Below are 12,761 nucleotides of genomic sequence, written 5' to 3'. Positions count from 1 at the left end.
CACCACTGAATGGTAGATGTTTCATAAAGTAATTTTTTAAAATTGAGTTATTAAAAACTCCTCACCCCCTTTTTAAATTAAGAGAAAAGACACTGATGACTAGAAAAGCATACACAAAGGCACTGTTGTTACTCCATCTGCAAGCAGGTCCTACACAAACAGCAGGGTAGCATGTCCAGAGAAGCCCAAATCCATTTTCCACAGGGGTATAAAAACACATTATTTTTGTTCTCTGTTCAAGGGAGGGGAGAAAGCTCTGAAGGAGACAGAAACTACTACAGATATGATCAGCTGAAGCTAATCTTGTCTCCAAAGAGCGAGTTGCCTGATCAGTGCTCTAAGTGCTTGGTTATTGATGCTGAAAGAGGCACCACTCCTGGAAACCAAGCAGTGCTGCAGCACTTCACTGAGCCAGGCCCTCAGGGTACACCGTCCAAAAACCCTCTGGAGGGTGTGGGTTTATTTTTTGGGGGTTCAGTTGGCCTTGGTATGTTTACTTTTTTTATGCATGCTTTTGCTTTATTTGGTTGTTTTGGTTTTGTGGGGTTTTTTTTTGTTTGTTTTTTTTTTTTTTTTTTTTTTTTTTTTTTTAATTTCCCTCTCTCCAAAACAAGGTATTCCTCCTATAATGTCTGTGGGTGGAAAGTGGAAGTCTTTTCTCTTTTCAAAACATCTGTAATTCAGATTAATATTTGCAATTTGAATTTTCCATTTAATTAACTTCAAACAATGAAGAGATACCAAGAAAAGCAACCAATTATAAATTATAGCACCCCAATAGCAAAACCACCACAATATTGCAAAAGCATTAATAAATTTATTTCCTTTCACTTGAACAAATCCCAGGATTTTAATTTTGAAAGTAACCTTCTAAGAAAATGAAATGCAAACGTCCCATAAAATTCCAAAGATCAGCGACACGAGTAATATGGAGAGAAAGAAGCACTGAGCACACAGCATAGTTTGTCTTGTTCTATCTGCCCAACATCTGCAGCCCTTACTCCTTTTTGGTTTCCACTAACTTTGCTCAGTTTAGTTTCTTTGCTCAATTTTCCCTTTCTGTGCAGCCTGAATGTGTTTTACCTTTCTCAATGATTTCCACGGGCTGTTGCTAAAACCCCGTGGCTGGCTGGCAGTGTCATCCCCTTGCCCCTCAGGACTACAACTATTGATTTATCTGCTGCTGAAAGCCTGAAAAAAACAGACCTCTTTTATTCAAACACCCTGGAAAAACCAAAATATCTAAATACCCACATATTGAGGAAGCTGAAGAAAGAGTGGAAGGGGATGATCAAACATGACAACTGCTTTTTTGGCAGTTAATAAATTTGCTCAGCTCCAGCTGCTGCAAGAGGACCATATTTTGACTGAGAGCTTCTCCCTCCTGCAGCAATCTGTCTGCAATCCTTACATTACCTGGCAGCAGGCACCCCTGGGATGCACTGCTCAATGCCCATGTGCAAGGAGGATTTTCTCTCTGAGCCAACTGGGGATAAATCCCTGTTGTCCACGTCCACCTCTCACAGCTGCCTTTTATTCAGAGCTCCTAGGCCTGGCTCTTTGGGAGCTCTATTTGTTGCACACTGACACCAATCCTTCACCCCTCAAAGAAGACATCACACGTGCTTGGCTTGTATCATCTGGAGATAAGCAACTAATTCAGAAAAAATAAAGTGCCTTCAAATATATTTAGGTTATTTCTTAACCTGTAAAAACAAGTGGGATGTATCCAGTCTCCAAATTATTCATATTTATAAATTTCCACCCCTGCCTAGAGGGATGGAGTAGTTCACTCTGTACATTCTGCATCTTCATACCAGCATTTGGATTAAAAGCTACTAGTGGTCACCTTTCACTTGATAGAATTTTACATTATTTAATGGGAAACAAGTGATATGATAAAGAAAGCCTGAATTTACAAATATTGTGGGCCAGATCCTTCTCTGCTTGTACATTTATCTTCCTCTAAGACATTGGTATGAGATTTCCTGTCTTGTTTGCTACCTTTCCATGACAGCTTTGCACAGACTTATCAAAGGATATTTGATTAAATTTCTCCATTAAGTAAATTCTGCTTGAAAAAGTATTGACTATGTGAGTTTTCTTCCTGGTTCAGACCACATCTCCTCTGTCCCTACATGCATGGATCATGTTTGGTTACTGATTTCCAGAACCAGTGTAGTGCTGCATCCTCCCAAATGACATAACTTAGATGTGGTTCTATGACAACACTTTTCTGAGGATATAAATAGCAACACAGAAGAAGCCCCAATAAGTAATTTTGTAAATTCAAGCCTATACTCTACACAAAATATGAACTTGTGAAATAAATGATTGCTCCCCATGTGCAAAGACAACTCCTACTTCTTAAAAATTAGTTATTTTGGCACTGTCAGTCTCCTGAGCCACCCAAGCCAAGGTGTGGGCCTTTGCACTGATGGCTGCCACCATCACAATCTTTATTCTACACCAGGTTTGGAGCTCTAAAAGGAATGACAAGGCTCAGGCTGCCAGAGATCCTGATTAATCAAACAAAAAGAGCAAACTCTTGGTTCCTGATGCCGAGCCCAAGGCCGCCCTTCCTTCCTCCCCCAGACTCAGAGATAATCTCTGTCAGAAGGGGTATTTCAGAGTGTTTTGCACAGATCAGAGCATTTGCTTCCCTGACTCCCTCTGATTTCTCTCCTCTGTCCCTCCCTTCCCTGTGCTGCAAGGCAGAGAAAAGCATCTGTCTCTAGGCTAGCTCAGCACCTAACAGTAGCCCCATTCTTGTTTTTCTGGCAAGGAAGGAGAGTTAGGTGCTTCAACAGCATGTCATGCATGGGGAGTGGGAGGGGGAAGGGATGACAGAAGGCAGCAATTTCTGACAATAAGTGCCATTTGGGTGCCTGTCTAACACTAATTTCAAGATAAAATAATAAAAATTTACCCCTAACACAATTTATTATCTGTTTGCATTTCAGGATCTTAAAAATAGAGCAGACAGATCATAATACATGACGTCCCCAGTGATTTCTATTCCCTAATTGCACAGATAACTTGCTTGATTAGTGCTGTGCTTTGTACAACAGGACTAGCTGGAACAGGAATCTAGTTACTTCAGAAGTGCTCTGGATATGATTAGCAGGAGTGCATAAATGTACATTAGTGTATATTAATGCAGCAACTAATCTACACTGTGGACAGAAACAATACATATTGTATTTTTCCATCCAGTATGTTTCTATTTGAAAATTCCTTACACAACAAGTGCCTCTGAGGTACTTACTTTAATTTTCCTAGTGCAATTTGTAATTACCTTAGATTGATATGTCTGGTTTTCTAAATAAATTGCTTTACTGGCAAAAATATGCCCTCATTGTAAGCAGATTATATCTAGTGCCACACAGCACAGTTAACTTCTTTCTCATTGGGAGAGGAGGGTTTGAACTCCTTGCTGTGAGGAGTTTTTTTATTTTGTTTACAAATACATCAAGGACATTTTCTGTCCAGAAACAAAGCTTCCCTGTAAATGATGGGGATGGTTCTGACATCCATCTTCTAACTAAGAATATTTGCATTTCTGGGACTTCCACTGTGCTCTCTGCAGCAGTGAGAAGTAGCTTTTGTACACAAAAACTGGCAGCAGAAGAAAGAGTTGGTTTATAACTCTGTTGTCAAATCATACATTTGTTGTGACCTTTCCTATGATGTACATGCGGATTACTCACCATGACAAATATTTACCAAGTAATATAAGAAATACAATAAATAATATTTCTGATACAATGGGAAAGTCATTAAATGCCAGAAAATGGAGAGGAAGTTCAGCCCTTTTGTCTGTGATGCCTTCAGGCCCCTGCACAGCACTACAGCTATCTACAAGCCCCAGGATACCCACCACCACTTGGCAGAAGAAGGACACCCCTCTGCAGGACAGATGAATTCATGCTCCTGAGCCACAGACAGCATGATTCTTTCAAGAGGGATGAAAACGAAAGCTCTCCCCAGGACCTTATTTTCAGAATTTACAGAGATAGACTGATTTCAGTACCATGTTTCACTTTACACTTGAAAATGTTTCACTTTACACTTGAAATTCCCCTCAAGCCTTTGGAGGTCACCCCCTCTTCCCCATGTTCCTTTCACCATTATCCATTGTCAATAGAAGAGACAATGATTATTTTACAGTTTTTCATGTAAATCCCTGTGTTTCCATGTTTGTCCTACTGTCCAGAGAGCTCTTGGCTATGCTATTGTGATGTTCCATAATTAACACTTAGCATTGGGACCACCTCCAGTAGAATTTTCTATATAAACATACAAGACTTGAACAATCTTCTGTTCATAAAGCAAAAAAAGATTACTTAAACCCCCAAATATGAATCTCAAGAAAAGGATAAGATGTACTTGGTAGTTGCTGACTGTACAAACCACACAGGGAAGTTTTCTCTTCCTTCCTATCTCACATTGTGTTTACCCTCCTTACACTGACACCACAGAATATCCTGGGTTGGAAGGGACTCAACTAGGACCAAAGCCCAGCTCCTTGTTCTGCTCCAAAATTCCACCACTTGCCCAAGAATGTTGTTCAAATGCTCTGTGATCTCTGGCGAGGTTGGGACCCTGAGCACTTCCCTGGGGAGCCTGCAGTGCCCAACCACCCTCTGGGTGAAGAACCTCTTCCTAATATCCAGCCTAAACCTTCCTGACACAACTTCAGGCCATTCCCCTGGGTCCTGTCACTGGTCACTGCAGAGAAGAGCTCAGTGCCTGTCCCTCTGCTTTCCCTCGTGAGGAAACTGGGATGAGGTGGAGCGAGCCGTAACAAGCACACACTTGGCCAAACCACTGCATTCCTCCTAGCCTGGCCTCAGTGAGACACGCTGTGCTGTAAATTCTCAGATGTATTCTCCTTGCCTCTTGCTAACCCAGTTTCACTGCCGGTAGCCAAAGGGACGATGCCCAGATTTCATGAGATGTGGAGCCTGGCACATTCCTGTTCTGCTGGCTACCTGGCCATGCCAGCCTGCAGCCTTGCCAGCACTCAGCTGAGCAATTTCACAAAGGTGAAGGCCAGGAGGGATCAGCACAAGGTGACTGATCACAAAGCCTGTGCGTCGTGCACCGCGCGTCGCATGCCGAGCAGCAGGGACAGGGGTGGTCAGGGCAGCTGAGAGGACCCTGTGGAGTGGGTTTGTCTTTAGAACACTGCAGCTGGCCATGCTGCTGCTCTGGAGGCTGTGCCATACCGCAGGCAAGCCTGCAGCTCAGCACAAAGAGCAGGCTGGGAAAAGGAACACTCGGCACTTTGCTTAACTGTGACCAGACGGAAACGTCTCACCCTCTGCCTTTGGAACCAGCTAGCTAGATTAGACACTAGAAAATTGCATAGATTTTCTGATGGGATGCTTCTCTGCAGTCTCTATCATTTCGTTTTCAATTTCTTTCCAAGAGTTATGGGTCAATGGCTAGAGTCAAATATAACCACTTCCTCGTGCTTATGGTAATTACTAACTCCCACTTCATCACAGTGCCTTTTATCTGAAGTATCCCAAAGCATTTTACAAATTCAGCAACCCATCAATGTTGGACCTGATCCAAAATGCATTAGGGTTAATGAAGTTAATATACAATGTATTATATGCATGTAAACATTTCATAAATTGCTTGCAATAGCATAATTACAGTTGAGGCCATCCAAACAGCCTTAACTCTGCCCTATAGTGATGGAAACAATAAAAAAGAACATCTTGATGAATCTCCCAAAGACAAGCTGCATTTTTTTGCAGCAAATTCAAACTAAGACCATATTTAAATACTTAAAGAATAATTAATCTGTACTATTGGCAAAGGACTGGGTATAGGTTATGTGTGCCACTTAGCTGAACATTCTCATTCTTAAGATTTTTACAGTTTAACTATCAGGCTTAATTTCCTAGATTGAATGCAATTTATCAGATAAAATTTGAAAGAAATTGTTAGGGTAGAAGAGATGACAAACACTAGTTCAATTTTAACACTGTATTTATCTAACTAGTGATCAAAATGAGCCTAGGCACATCAGCATGCCATCTTGACACCTTCCAGAACACTTTCTAATGCATACTGCCCCAGGGAGTCTTTAAATTGGAGGTGTAACTAGGAAAAAATATCATCCTTTGCTTCACACCTTGTTTAATACTTTTTCCTTAAGTAGACTCAAATGCCCACAGTTTCAAATATGACACAAATTGGATGACACTTCACCCCACCTAGTGCAGCAACAGTGCTGGGAATATCACGTTTTAAAACAAACACTCTGGGCTTTACACTGAGACTTTTGAAGTGTTCAAGCTAGCAAAAATATGGATCCATTTCAGCCATCCTTACAACTTCATATATCCTAACAAGGATATATGAAATATCATATATTGAAATATCATACACTGAAATATCTCACATCTACCTACAGCTGGGCTTGTCTTTTAAATGTGGACACCCGTATTTAAAGTTGCTATAAATAGCAATTGCAATTTGAAGCTTGAATAGTTTGAAGTCTATCATTATGAGCAGTTATCTGCTATTTGGAATTTGGTTTCCTGTCTCTTAGTGACATTGCTGGACTTCTGCTGCCTAAGTGACCTACCAAGTATTGTCCAGTATGGACTTGTGTTTTCCTCAGCACTAGAAGGAAGAGAAGAACTAAAAGAGCTGAGGGATAAATGACATTTAATAAACCAAAGCACTCCCTTAAGTCTGCTCTGGGAGACAAAGGGACAGCACTTTAGAACACTGTGTTATGATCAGTGCAGGAGTCATTCCCTGCACTTGGTATCTGCTCCTAAAGTGCTTGTACTAGAACAACACAATTCCCATCCTTCTTGCCAGTGATTCACTCAGAGTGTGCCTCAATTCACATGGGAGGGATTACAGGGAAATTGCAGTGCTTGTGAGGTTGGGTTGGTAGCCTTGGATGCCAATGCAGACAGCTATTCAGCAGAGACTCTCAAAACAGGTATAAAACAATGCAAGCAGATGTCATTTCCTCTACAGAAAGAGCTCAGCTAGGGAAAAACTTTCCTTCTGCCTTGGATCAGGCTCCCCAGGGACGGCACAGCTTTTCTGCCAACTGAAGCACAAACTGATGCTGTCTAGCCCAGTGTGCTTTCTGTGATAACTAGACTTGGAGCATCTACTCACTGCACAGTGACAACTGCCATCACCAGCAGCAACCTTCAGCCTCTCAGATGTCTGTTCTGAAGTTACAGAATACTAACTTGTTACAGAACAATATATTAAAGCATTTTGTTTGTCTGGAAAACATCACAGTTCTTTAGTTTAGAATGGAAAGTATTTTTGCAACAAAACTCTCTTCTCTGTCAAAGCAGAAAGTTTGTACAAAACCCTTTCTGTTCAGAACCCTTCCTGTTCAGATTTGCATTAATTTAATAATTATATGTTGTCCCATCAGATTCTAACATTTTTAAATAATAACCTAGGCCAGCTGAATAGAAAGTATGAAAAAATTCCCTTAACTTCAAATGCTGCAGGTATTCATAAAGACTGTGTGAAGGGTAAAGGGATAATAGAAGCCTTTTCACCATGAAGACAGAGAAAGGGGGACCCAGGCTGTGCAGTTTCCACACTTGAAAGTGTTCAAGGTCTGCCTGGTTAATGCCCTGCTCAAGCCCTGTCTCACATCCAACACTGCTTGGAGGAGGCTGGAGTAGGGGTCCCTTTGAACCTGAATTATCCCACGATCCTGTGGAAGTAATTGTCTGACATAAACACAGGACAAAATAACTTCAAAGTTGGTATGGGATTATCAAAGTATTTGATAACAAGTGCATTTGAGTTGGAAAAAATCTCCCTCTGCTCTTCAAGCACAGAAGGCCAAAGACCTGACCAATAAGGGCAAAAATAATGATACAAGCTAGCCTTTTACCATGGGATTATCTCCACTCAGATGTTCACAACATAATTAAAGATCTTTATAATGGAGACATTAATGAACTACACAATTCCTTTCTAAATTTAAAGACTTAACAGTTGTACATCTTCTACGAGATATAGGTAACATCAGCAAACCAGATTTGAATGAGTGGAGTCCTGAAGGGATCAGGTTTGATGCAGTTCAGTAATGAGGAAACACTTGTGAAAGTGCTGAGGGCACAAAGATTATTTCAGCAGTAAAATGAAAAAGTGAGTAGGTAAACTGGTGACAGTCCAGTGACCTGATAAACTGGCAATAATCTGAGAATATGTTTAACACAACCATATGGAAAAAAATACCTTGCCTGGAACTATGAAACGAGTTCAGAGGGTGTTTAAGAACTAGAGTTAAGTTGTTCAAGAGGAGCTCTTAGCTGACATTAAATTAGTGGGGCTAATGTCATCTTGAGTTGAGCACCAAGGGAAATGTATTTCTAAATACTGCATTTCAATTTAGGAACCTATATTTCAGGAGTATGAAAATAACAGTAAGTCATAAAGTCAGTGACCAAAAAAAAAAAAAAAGGAAGAAAAAAAAAAGACTGTGTGATTTTAATAACTTTGCCCAGTTATTTAATTAATTCCTGTAAATTTTAGTAGTAAAATTTTAGAATTTTTATGTTTACTGTTCATAAATGCCACAAATAAAGAGCTCTCAAAGCACACCACAGAGGAAGGGTCTTCCAGTGATGTAGACAAAGAAATAACAGGAGCCTTACAGCAGTTTCAATTCCCAGAAACCACATTACACCAAAAACATCCAAGTCCCTAGAACACTCTAAAACCAAGCAAATACAACAGTGGCTGTCATTTTGCATTGATGCTCATTCAAAAATAATTTTGTAAGAGGCACCTGGTGTAATTCTGAATGCAGATACCACAGGTGTGCATGTTTAGAACTCACTACAGTCGTGCACCCACCATGCCAAGAACCAGCAACTCTCAAATATAAGGGATCCCTATTAGCAGTCTTCAACTGGCAGCCGAACTCTGCTTTACCTTCCTCAATTTGTGATTCTAAACATCTAAAATATTCAGAAGCTATAACCTCTTTTGAACATTTCCACTCTTACTTCAATGGGGCTGTGACATACAGCACATAGGATATAAGTGTTAGGAGCAGGCATCTAATTCCCTCTGCCAAAGGCAGGAAAAAATTGGATTGCCTTGAATACTTGGCATTGTGAGTGTGCACAAACCTGAAAGAGCATAATTAAGATGAACATTGGCCTGTTAAGTCTTTTCTTAAATGGTGCTAGTCATGGAGGGGAAAAAAAGAACAGCAGAATAAAAAAGTGATTAGAAGCATTAAATCTGGTCACTTGGCTTACATCCCACCCTGAGTCACAGTCTAGTAGGAAATACAGACACTTGATCTCTTTTTCCTCCTCTGTCCTTTCCTTTCCCAGTGAACCAAGTGTTATGCCACTCTGTCATCCTTCCTGTTGTGCCACTTTTCTGCAGGCTTGCTTTTTCTACTCTGGTTATGTCATTATCTGCATTTCAGATCCCATTATCATAACCACCCCAAAAATTTCTATTTAACAAGGGCCTGGTACTTTGCATAAGCATTTTGAGCTTTACAGCCACCTTCCTTGCTGCATCACAGCTTCCCAAAGCTAAAGAACATGTTTCCATTTTTCAACTAATTAGAGCAATCAGATGCAAAACAGTTTTAGGAAGTGACTGATCTGCAGACTATTTGGTGGAGTTTTCAGTTGGTTGGGCTGTTTGGGAGTGGGTTATTTTTGGGGGGGTTTTGTTGTTTTAAAATGGAGCTGTTTGTCAGTATTCTCATTGTGAACTTCTCAAAACCGAATCTCTCCATTTAAGATAAAAAGGATGAGCAATACAGTCTAGCCAAGATTACAACTCAAAATATCTATTCAGCCAATACATTCACCTATTTAAATTTTTCACAAACCCCCATGACTTCAGGGCATTGTTAACAATCCAAACTTAGTGGTGCATCCTTGCATTTTCAGTAGCACTACAGACAAAAATAGAAAAAGAAAAATTAAAAAAAAACAAACCAAAACAAAATTGACCTATTGTCTTTGCTAAACGACAACCAGGAATCTCCCCAGCAGGTGTGGTGTTGGAAATGGGGCTGTGGAGGAGCAATATGATATTTTAGCATTGCAGCTGAGTGAGAGCAGCTCCTTGCCAACACCTGGGTCAAAACAACCCACAAGGAATGGCTCGTGCTAAACCTTATAGTTCTGCCAGTTTGCACCAGGACACAAATACAGAAGATTGCAGGGAAGAGGCCCTCCCTGGCCACACCACTTGACAGCCATTTCCGAAGAGTACAAATTTACTGTATTTGAGGCAGGTGGTGCCAGTCCATCTTGGTGGGCAGCCGTGTGACCTGGCCTTGCCCTCCCTGGCATGCCAGCACAGGGAGATCCACCTTGTCCCCTCCAGGTGTCACTGGGCTGAGCAGTTCAGCAGGTGCTTTTGCTCACGCTAAAGGCTCGCAAATGGCGCTGCTAATTGAATTACAAATTAACTCATTATCGGATACAGTAAGTAATTTCTTTAAATTAAGTGGAGATTAATTAGAATAGCTGGGCAGAACAACTGAAGCAGAATGGTCCCACCCCTGCTATCAACAGCTAAACCTGTCAAATTATTCTAATCTGACTGAAATTGATTTGGGATTATCAAGCACATCTGTCAAACTACCATTAAAATACTTCAAAATTTAAGTAATTCCCCCAATATTAAAAGTTAGGTATTTGCCACCTATAACCCTTGAGAATATCCTCAAAAATAAGGAGTTCTTTAGCTATGTTTCTTGAGAGAATGGATTCAAACATGCATTCAGGTGCTTATGAAGGGCACGCTTGATAGTTGCTGCATCAGATTAAAAATCCCAATAGAAAACAGCCCCTATTATCCTTTGAAACTTTATTACTTCTGAAATAGTTATTAGTACCAAAGTAATAGTCTCTGATAGCTAATAATAGTTTCTTATAGCTAATAAGTCAGCTTTCCTCAGGTTGTACAAATGCATTCATGGTCACCAGTGCCACTGCAGCTCTCAAGGTTATCCTTCATAACACGACATTGTGTCTATGTGTAGAACAGAAAGAGATGATAAAAGCACTGAAAAAAATCCCAAACCCAATGTTTTTTGGAAAAGAATATTCAAATACAGCAATTTTAATAATCTGTTCCTAAAGGAGAAGAAAATGGTCAAGCATTATAAATCATTATTAGCAACTGTAACATTAAGGACAAAGCCAATTTAGAAATAATCCATCAACTGATCAAGATTTTTCTTTCTCCTCCCATATGTATAAGCAGTGCCACATGAAATAACCCAAAGCCTTACAAATAACATTTCCACCTGCTGAAAAATAATCCATTAAAGTCTTTTTATGTGAGTCACAATAAAGTACATCATGATAAACTGTATTTTAATTGGAGACTAGGAGAAGGAAATTAATTTCACCAATAACCTTCTGTGATAAGGAGATGAGTAATTTGATGCCAGCTTGGTCTTGTAACTCAAACTTCCCAAGGAAAACTGGGATTCAAAACACCATCATTTATAATGCCAGGAAGGAACTAGGTAGGGTGGGCTTGAGAAGCATTTGACAAGCATGTAAAATATTAATTAACACCTCAAAATACCACCTCTCCAGAAATGAACAATAACCCAGAGGACTGGGAGGGACAAGAGGGTAGTAAAAGGCATCAGCCCTGTCCAGAAGGGCTCAATTTTCTTTACAGTGACTGATACAGAGCTGACAACAGAACAGACACCATCAAAAAAATACTGGGAAAAAAAAAAAAATCCAGAATGCCTCATGGGAAGTACTGAGCACCCAAAGATGTTATTTGGAGAAACTACAGGGTAAGGAAGGCAGGTCAGGATTCTGATATCCCCCAGGGTCTCATGCCAGATTATGAAATAACTAACTCAAAACATATGCCCAGAAGCTGAAAAAACACTTAAATCACAGATTAAACAATCATCATGGCAGAACAAATTTGACTGAAGAGCTGCGGTGATAAATGATGGCAAATTTGTTTCTGTCCCTTTTAATGCAAATTAAAATGGCATAGAAACGTAATGGCTGTTTTGACGTACCCACATCTTGGCAAGTTCCCTATGGCCTCTTTATCATTATGGAACTGGAAACATTTAAGGAGGGCATTTGCCATCCCCACATCTAAACCATGGGTGTGCTACAATGCAGGAGTAGTAAGGATAAAGTAGATAAATTGGAGTCAAACAGGAGTCCTCACTTGTGGAAAGGAACAAGGGAAGAACAGGGTTAGAAGAGAATTAAAAATTGCCTAACTGTAATGCAATTAAAATTCTCTGAAAAACTGTGGTACCGTATTAGAAAGCAGACCATTTCCACAGCAACTAGGAGAGGTACCATAAATTAACCAAATGACACACTAAAAAGCTTAGACTTAAAATCTGCTAATCCCCTTAGACTCAGCCTCTAACAATTTTGCAACAGGAACTGCAGCTCCTTTTGACAGAAACAGTAAATCATTCCCCCAAGCAGCATATCTTACTGCAAAATAGGTATGTAAGAAACTATATCTGTCCCAGTCGGTTCAGAACAGTGTTTTAGAGCAGCTTATGATTATATTTTAGAAGAACTTTTCCCCCATTTAAAAATTACATCAGTTTTAACATTAAATCCAGAGATAAATTGGGCACTTAGAGATATTAGAGGCTTTTTCAGTAGATGTTCTAGACATTTTGCTACCTTTCATGTTATTCTAGAGGCTAGTTAAGCCCATTGTTTGAAGTCCAAAAGCTTTTGGAAATTGATGTC

At 40.1% G+C, this 12,761-nt stretch overlaps 1 long non-coding RNA gene across 1 annotated transcript in view; it reads right to left on the bottom strand.

Moving 5' to 3' along the window:
* LOC146766928 (uncharacterized) overlaps window positions 1-12,761 on the bottom strand; it is a 174,869-nt gene that overhangs the window by 7,803 nt on the left and 154,305 nt on the right. The window lies entirely within an intron of this gene.

This window comes from Lonchura striata, chromosome 7 (genome assembly GCF_050655825.1).
Source record: "Lonchura striata isolate lonStrDom1 chromosome 7, ASM5065582v1, whole genome shotgun sequence".
NCBI lineage: Eukaryota > Metazoa > Chordata > Aves > Passeriformes > Estrildidae > Lonchura > Lonchura striata.
Note: the sequence above shows the minus strand (reverse complement) of the source record. Positions and strands in the feature narration are given on the sequence as shown.